Source organism: Solea senegalensis, unplaced genomic scaffold (genome assembly GCF_019176455.1).
Source record: "Solea senegalensis isolate Sse05_10M unplaced genomic scaffold, IFAPA_SoseM_1 scf7180000016892, whole genome shotgun sequence".
NCBI classification, from domain to species: Eukaryota; Metazoa; Chordata; class Actinopteri; order Pleuronectiformes; family Soleidae; genus Solea; species Solea senegalensis.
Window position 1 is genome coordinate 1 of NW_025322102.1, and position 7,396 is coordinate 7,396.

Consider the following 7,396-nt stretch of genomic DNA (forward strand, 5'->3'; position numbering starts at 1 on the left):
TGCGCTGCAGTTTTCTATCAGTCGCTGAGGCTGTGGCACATTCCTCGCTCACTGGCACACCTCCAACATTTAGTGGTAGACGTGAGTGCATGAGCAAAGCAGCTCCGTGTCACACTGAGCAGTACAAACTGCCAGGCCATTTCCCACCTCATCCGGGCTTCTGAAATGGTGAGTTGCTCCTGGCATCACTTCAACATCAGGTCACTGCACGGAGTGAACAGAGCAAGCGCCAAAGTATTAACACTTGGCATGATGGCCATGGATCCATCTCCAACAATCGAGTTCTTCTACAAAGAGTTGGGAAAGGGAGCGTGACATTTGCTTTGAGCTAAAAGACAACACCCGGCCATCACGTTCAGCAACGGAAAGGAGCTGGGGATGTTGCTCCATAAGGGCGTGAAGTTTGGAGATGGGCACACCACGTTGAACTTCGGGCGGCTGACCTTTGCTTACAACGACATCATCGGGGGAAAGCGCGGACGCAGCACCCCACTAGCAAAAATTATGCAGTCAAGACTCCCACGTTTGGGGAATTTGCAGGGGTCAACACAGCCGGAGTGCAATGGCTGAGCCTCGCCCTGGGTGAAACGCCTTCTTGATCATGGTATCTCCCCTGCCAGGTAAGTATGAGGTGTACTCGCCAAACACCGGGTGGCTCTTGCCAGACACAGCTCTTTGGCTGATGGTGCTGCAAATGAATAATCCCAGAGGCCAATGCCTTGACTCAGTTGCTCGTTAATGCTGTTGCTATGTTCAACTTAAACCTCCAGCAAACATTGGAGAGGAAACACTCGACCTTTTTTACTGGCATACCTGGCTGTCGTTTCCTATAGATTCAGCAACAACTGGACATGACGGCACCAACAGCCGCTTGCCCATCTCGGTGTCGCTTCCCGATACTGGACTAGAGTGTAGCATGTGGTGTAGATAAAGGCTGAAGTGCAGTGTGTCCGAAAGGCTGACTTTTGAGCCCCGCCACGCGCAGGGGGCCTTGCCCAGTCCATAAAAGCAGTCTGTGTCCCCAACCCCCCGGCTTACGGCCATACCACCCTGAGCACGCCCGATCTCGTCTGATCTCGGAAGCCAAGCAGGGTCGGGCCTGGTGAGTACTTGGATGGGAGACCGCCTGGGAATACCAGGTGCTGTAAGCTTTTACACCGCTGCACGCTTTTACACTGCTGCTTCCTTACAAGAAACATGCCCCTCCGCGAGCAGGGGCCTTGCCTAGTCCATAAAGGCAGTCTCTGTCGCCAGCCCCTCGGCTTACGGCCATACCACCCTGAGCACGCCCGATCTCGTCTGATCTCGGAAGCTAAGCAGGGTCGGGCCTGGTTAGTACTTGGATGGGGAGGACCGCCTGGGAATACCAGGTGTAGCTTTGCGGCTGCTGCTGCTTCGCCCACAAGAAACATGGGCTCACTGTGGTGGGTGGCGCACGGGTTGATCTACAGACGGCTTGGCTTTGCTTTACAGAAAAGAGAGATGGTGCACGTTCTGGTGGCACTGCAATACCAGGTCAATGCAAAGAGGGTGAAGAGAGCAAGCCCCGGATTTTCACCTCCCACTGCTCAAAAATGCATTTAATATTTAATCCCCATGCCAGAGGACATATCAGATATTAAACTGATAAGAACAGATACTACACTTGATCTTAGCCAAAAGGCCGAGAAGCGATGGCCCACAGGTGTCTGGGGCCAACCCAAGATCCTGGCACACAAGGCAGTTGTTGTGGTGCCATGTTTTTAAGGGCGCATAACAAAGGCTGCTGCTGCTGATCACCTCCGCCCCAAGGTTGACCTAAGTGCACCTCTGAGCCTTGACAGACAGCTGCTTGACATTTGACACACTCAAAGGGCGCAGCCTTACAGCAAAGCCCACCAAAAATAACAAACTCTTGAACGTCCCTCTCCACGGAAGTCTTTAGTAAAAGGCGAAAGACTTGTGCATTTTGAAGAGAAACCAGAGTCAACGTAGCCCCTGTCCTGGAGAGCAGCCGAGGAGTCTATCCGCCGGAGTCACCACAGTCTCGGTCGGCCCGGCCCGACGTGCCCTGCTCAAGACGACCTTCAGCGTTTTGCTTAGTCGGCCAATAAACCGCCCAGATTTGACTGCATGTTTGTGACGGCTTTCCTACTGTGATTCCAATGCTGCAGTTTTCTATCAATCATGAGGCTGTGGCGTGTCGCAAACTCGCTGGCGCACCTCCGGCTTGTTGGTGGTAGGCGTGGAGTGCATGAGCAAAGCGCAGCTCCGTGTCACCTGAGCAGTACAACTGCGGGCCATTTCCCACCTCATCCGGGCTTCTGAAATGGTGAGTTGCTCACCAGCATCACTTCAACATCAAGTGCCACGGAGTGAACAGGGCAAAAAGCGCCAAAGTATTAACCTTGGCATGATGTGCATCTCCCAACAATCGAGGTTCTTCTACAAGGTTGGGAAAGGCGTGACATTTGCTTTGAGCTAAAGACAACACCCACAACCATCACGTTCCCAGCAACTTTGAAAGACTGGGGATGTTGCGCCGCAAGGACGTGAGAAGTTTGGAGATGGGCACACAACGTTGAACTTCGGGCGGCTGACCTTTGCTTACAACGACATCATCGGGGGAAAGCGCGGACGCAGCACCCCACTAGCAAAAAGTATGCAGTCAAGACTCCCACGTTTGGGGAATTTGCAGGGGTCAACACAGCCGGAGTGCAATGGCTGAGCCGCGCCCTGGGTGAACCGCCTTCTTGATCATGGTATCTCCCCTGCCAGGTAAGTATGAGGTGTACTCGCCAAACACCGGGTGGCTCTTGCCAGACACAGCTCTTTGGCTGATGGTGCTGGAAATGAATAATCCCAGAGGCCAATGCCTTGACTCAGTTGCTCGTTAATGCTGTGCTATGTTCAGCTTCAACCTCCAGCACACATTGGAGAGGAAACACTCGACCTTTTTTACTGGCATACCTGGCTGGCGTTTCCTATAGATTCAGCAACAACTGGACATGACGGCACCAACAGCCGCTTGCATCACCGGTGTAAACTTCCCGATGCGGACTAGAGATAATGGCATGGTGGAGGTAAGGCTGAAGTGCAGTGTGTCCGAAAGGCTGACTTTTGAGCCCGCGCACTTGAAGGCGCCACGATCCATAAAAGCGGTCAGTCCCCAGCCAACTACGGCCATACCACCTAGTACGCCCGATCGTCTGGAATTTCGGAAGCCAAGCAGGAATTAGAACCTGGTTAGTACTTGGATGGGAGACCGCCTGGGAGTACCAGGTGCTGTAAGCTTTTACACCGCTGCACGCTTTTACACTGCTGCTTCCTTACAAGAAACATGCCCCTCCACGAGCAGAGGCCTTGCCTAGTCCATAAAGGCACTCTCTGTCGCCAGCCCCTCGGCTTACGGCCATACCACCCTGAGCACGCCCGATCTCGTCTGATCTCGGAAGCTAAGCAGGGTCGGGCCGGGTTAGTACTTGGATGGGAGACCGCCTGGGAATACCAGGTGCTGTAAGCTTTTACGCTGCTGCTGCTTCTTCCTTACAAGAAACATGGGCTCGCAATTAAATTGACGCACAGGCACGGGTTGATGTCTTTCTGGTTTCAGCTTCGCTTTGCTTTTCACAGAAAAAAGAGAATGGTGCACCGTTCCTGGTGGCACTGCAATACCAGGTCAATGCAAGGAGTGAAGAGAGCAAGCCCCAGTTTTCACCTCCCACTGCTCAAAAATGCATTTAATATTTAATCCCCATATAGAGGACATATCAGATATTAAACTGATAAGAACAGATACTACACTTGATCTTAGCCAAAAGGCCGAGAAGCTAGCCCACAGGTGTCTGGGGCCAACCCAAGATCTTGGCACACAAGTCAGTTGTTGTGGTGCCATGTTTTTAAGGGCGCATAACAAAGGCTGCTGCTGCTGATCACCTCCGCCCCAAGGTTGACCTAAGTGAACCTCTGAGCCTTGACAGACAGCTGCTTGACATTTGACACACTCAAAGGGCGCAGCCTTACAGCAAAGCCCACCAAAAATAACTTAAACTCTTGAACGTCCCTCTCCACGGAAGTCTTTAGTAAAAGGCGAAAGACTTGTGCATTTTGAAGAGAAACCAGAGTCAACGTAGCCCCTGTCCTGGAGAGCAGCCAAGGAGTCTATCCGCCGGAGTCACCACAGTCTCGGTCGGCCGGCCGGCCGGCCACCTTGGGACAGCCTTCCTTCAGCGTTTTTGGTTTGTCGGCCAATAAACCGCCCAGATTTGACTGCATGTTTGGACGCGCTTCCTACTGTCGGTTGTGCGCTGCAGTTTTCTATCAGTCGCTGAGGCTGTGGCACATTCCTCGCTCACTGGCACACCTCCAACATTTAGTGGTAGACGTGAGTGCATGAGCAAAGCAGCTCCGTGTCACACTGAGCAGTACAAACTGCCGGGCCATTTCCCACCTCATCCGGGCTTCTGAAATGGTGAGTTGCTCCTGGCATCACTTCAACATCAGGTCACTGCACGGAGTGAACAGAGCAAGCGCCAAAGTATTAACCCTTGGCATGATGGCCATGGATCCATCTCCAACAATCGAGTTCTTCTACAAAGAGTTGGGAAAGGGAGCGTGACATTTGCTTTGAGCTATAAGACAACACCCACAACCATCACGTTCCCAGCAACTTGGAAAGACTGGGGATGTTGCGCCGCAAGGACGTGAGAAGTTTGGAGATGGGCACACAACGTTGAACTTCGGGCTGCTGACCTTTGCTTACAACGACATCATCGGGGGAAAGCGCGGACGCAGCACCCCACTAGCAAAAATTATGCAGTCAAGACTTTGGGGAATTTGCAGGGGTCAACACAGCCGGAGTGCAATGGCTGAGCCTCTCCCTGGGTGAACCGCCTGCTTGATCATGGTATCTCCCCTGCCAGGTAAGTATGAGATGTACTCGCCAAACACCGGGTGGCTCTTGCCAGACACAGCTCTTTGGCTGATGGTGCTGGAAATGAATAATCCCAGAGGCCAATGCCTTGACTCAGTTGCTCGTTAATGCTGTGCTATGTTCAACTTCAACCTCCAGCACACATTGGAGAGGAAACACTCGACCTTTTTTACTGGCATACCTGGCTGTCGTTTCCTATAGACTCAGCAACAACTGGACATGACGGCACCAACAGCCGCTTGCCCATCTCGGTGTCGCTTCCCGATACTGGACTAGAGTGTAGCATGTGGTGGAGATAAAGGCTGAAGTGCAGTGTGTCCGAAAGGCTGACTTTTGAGCCCCGCCACGCGCAGGGGGCCTTGCCCAGTCCATAAAAGCAGTCTGTGTCCCCAACCCCCCGGCTTACGGCCATACCACCCTGAGCACGCCCGATCTCGTCTGATCTCGGAAGCCAAGCAGGGTCGGGCCTGGTTAGTACTTGGATGGGAGACCGCCTGGGAATACCAGGTGCTGTAAGCTTTTACACCGCTGCACGCTTTTACACTGCTGCTTCCTTACAAGAAAGATGCCCCTCGGCGAGCAGGGGCCTGAATCCATAAGGCGCTCTCGCTAGCCCAGCCTCGACTGACCCATACCACCCTGAGCCGCCCGATCTGCGTCTGATCTGGCGGAAGCTAAGCAGGGTCGAGGGCGAGTTAGTACTTGGATGGGAGACCGCCTGGGAATACCAGGTGCTGTAAGCTTTTACGCTGCTGCTGCTGCTTCCTTACAAGAAACATGGGCTCGCAATTAAATTGACGCACAGGCGCGGGTTGATGTCTTTCTGGTTTCAGCTTCGCTTTGCTTTTCACAGAAAAAAGAGAATGGTGCACCGTTCCTGGTGGCACTGCAATACCAGGTCAATGCAAGGAGTGAAGAGAGCAAGCCCCAGTTTTCACCTCCCCCTGCTCAAAAATGCATTTAATATTTAATCCCCATATAGAGGCCATATCAGATATTAAACTGATAAGAACAGATACTACATACTTGATCTTAGCCAAAAGGCGGCGATAGCCCACAGGTGTCTGGGGCCAGCAAGATCTTAGCACGATCGGTGTTGTGGTGCCATGTTTTTAAGGGCGCATAACAAAGGCTGCTGCTGCTGATCACCTCCGCCCCAAGGTTGACCTAAGTGCACCTCTGAGCCTTGACAGACAGCTGCTTGACATTTGACACACTCAAAGGGGGCAGCCTTACAGCAAAGCCCACCAAAAATAACTTAAACTCTTGAACGTCCCTCTCCCGCGGAAGTCTTTGAAGTAAAAGCGAAGACTTTGTGCATTTGAAGAAACCAAGTCAGCGTAGCCCCTGTCTGGAGGCAGCCCGAGGAGTCTATCGCGGTCACCACAGTCTGGAGTGAAGCGGCCCGGCCCGACCACTGTGACGGCCTTCCTTCCAGCGTTTTTGCTTAGTGGCCAATAAGCCGCGCAGATTTGACTGCATGTTTGGGCGCTTTCTACCTAGCGGTTGTCTTTCCGCAGTTTTCTGGCTATCCGGTAAGCTGAGGCTGTGGCGCATTCCTGCGCTCACTGGCACACCTCCAACATTTAGTGGTAGGCGTGAGTGCATGAGCCAAAGCAGCTCCGTGTCACACTGAGCAATTGCAAACTGCGGGCATTTTCCCACCTCATCCGGGCTTCTGAAATGGTGAGTTGCTCCTGGCAGCACTTCAACATCAGGTCACTGCACGGAGTGAACAGAGCAAGCGCCAAAGTATTAACCCTTGGCATGATGGCCATGGATCCATCTCCAACAATCGAGTTCTTCTACAAAGAGTTGGGAAAGGGAGCGTGACATTTGCTTTGAGCTGAAAGACAGCACCCACAACCATCACGTTCCCAGCAACTTGGAAAGACTGGGGATGTTGCTCAGCAAGGACGTGAGAAGTTTGGAGATGGGCACACAACGTTGAACTTCGGGCGGCTGACCTTTGCTTACAACGACATCATCGGGGGAAAGCGCGGACGCAGCCACCCACTAGCAAAAATTATGCAGTCAAGACTCCCACGTTTGGGGAATTTGCAGGGGTCAACACAGCCGGAGTGCAATGGCTGAGCCTCGCCCTGGGTGAACCGCCTTCTTGATCATGGTAGCTCCCCTGCCAGGTAAGTATGAGGTGTACTCGCCAAACACCGGGTGGCTGTTGCCAGACACAGCTCTTTGGCTGATGGTGCAGGAAATGAATAATCCCAGAGGCCAATGCCTTGACTCAGTTGCTCGTTAATGCTGTGCTATGTTCCACTTCAACCTCCAGCACACATTGGAGAGGAAACACTCGACCTTTTTACTGGCATACCTGGCTGTCGTTTCCTATAGATTCAGCAACAACTGGACATGACGGCACCAACAGCCGCTTGCCCATCTCGGTGTCGCTTCCCGATACTGGACTAGAGTGTAGCATGTGGTGGAGATAAAGTCTGAAGTGCAGTGTGTCCGAAAGGCTGA

General features: G+C 52.8%; 12 non-coding genes and 1 pseudogene across 12 annotated transcripts; 4 read left to right on the forward strand and 9 right to left on the reverse strand.

Moving 5' to 3' along the window:
- Positions 1-464: 464 nt before the first annotated feature.
- Positions 465-628, reverse strand: LOC122763482. Its single transcript, XR_006359131.1, has one exon. It is a non-coding gene; the product is annotated as a U1 spliceosomal RNA (small nuclear RNA).
- Positions 629-1,032: 404 nt separating this feature from the next.
- LOC122763492 lies at positions 1,033-1,151 on the forward strand. Its single transcript, XR_006359141.1, has one exon. It is a non-coding gene; the product is annotated as a 5S ribosomal RNA (ribosomal RNA).
- A 110-nt stretch (positions 1,152-1,261) lies between these two features.
- On the forward strand, positions 1,262-1,378 carry LOC122763493 (annotated as a pseudogene).
- A 102-nt stretch (positions 1,379-1,480) lies between these two features.
- On the reverse strand, positions 1,481-1,675 carry LOC122763487. Its single transcript, XR_006359136.1, has one exon. It is a non-coding gene; the product is annotated as a U2 spliceosomal RNA (small nuclear RNA).
- A 182-nt stretch (positions 1,676-1,857) lies between these two features.
- LOC122763490 lies at positions 1,858-1,968 on the reverse strand. The gene has a single exon (XR_006359139.1). It is a non-coding gene; the product is annotated as a U5 spliceosomal RNA (small nuclear RNA).
- A 633-nt stretch (positions 1,969-2,601) lies between these two features.
- LOC122763483 lies at positions 2,602-2,765 on the reverse strand. The gene has a single exon (XR_006359132.1). It is a non-coding gene; the product is annotated as a U1 spliceosomal RNA (small nuclear RNA).
- A 618-nt stretch (positions 2,766-3,383) lies between these two features.
- Positions 3,384-3,502, forward strand: LOC122763481. The gene has a single exon (XR_006359130.1). It is a non-coding gene; the product is annotated as a 5S ribosomal RNA (ribosomal RNA).
- A 118-nt stretch (positions 3,503-3,620) lies between these two features.
- Positions 3,621-3,813, reverse strand: LOC122763486. The gene has a single exon (XR_006359135.1). It is a non-coding gene; the product is annotated as a U2 spliceosomal RNA (small nuclear RNA).
- Positions 3,814-3,993: 180 nt separating this feature from the next.
- LOC122763489 lies at positions 3,994-4,106 on the reverse strand. Its single transcript, XR_006359138.1, has one exon. It is a non-coding gene; the product is annotated as a U5 spliceosomal RNA (small nuclear RNA).
- Positions 4,107-4,752: 646 nt separating this feature from the next.
- On the reverse strand, positions 4,753-4,909 carry LOC122763485. The gene has a single exon (XR_006359134.1). It is a non-coding gene; the product is annotated as a U1 spliceosomal RNA (small nuclear RNA).
- A 403-nt stretch (positions 4,910-5,312) lies between these two features.
- Positions 5,313-5,431, forward strand: LOC122763491. Its single transcript, XR_006359140.1, has one exon. It is a non-coding gene; the product is annotated as a 5S ribosomal RNA (ribosomal RNA).
- A 342-nt stretch (positions 5,432-5,773) lies between these two features.
- Positions 5,774-5,965, reverse strand: LOC122763488. The gene has a single exon (XR_006359137.1). It is a non-coding gene; the product is annotated as a U2 spliceosomal RNA (small nuclear RNA).
- Positions 5,966-6,900: 935 nt separating this feature from the next.
- LOC122763484 lies at positions 6,901-7,064 on the reverse strand. The gene has a single exon (XR_006359133.1). It is a non-coding gene; the product is annotated as a U1 spliceosomal RNA (small nuclear RNA).
- Between the last annotated feature and the right edge of the window lie 332 nt (positions 7,065-7,396).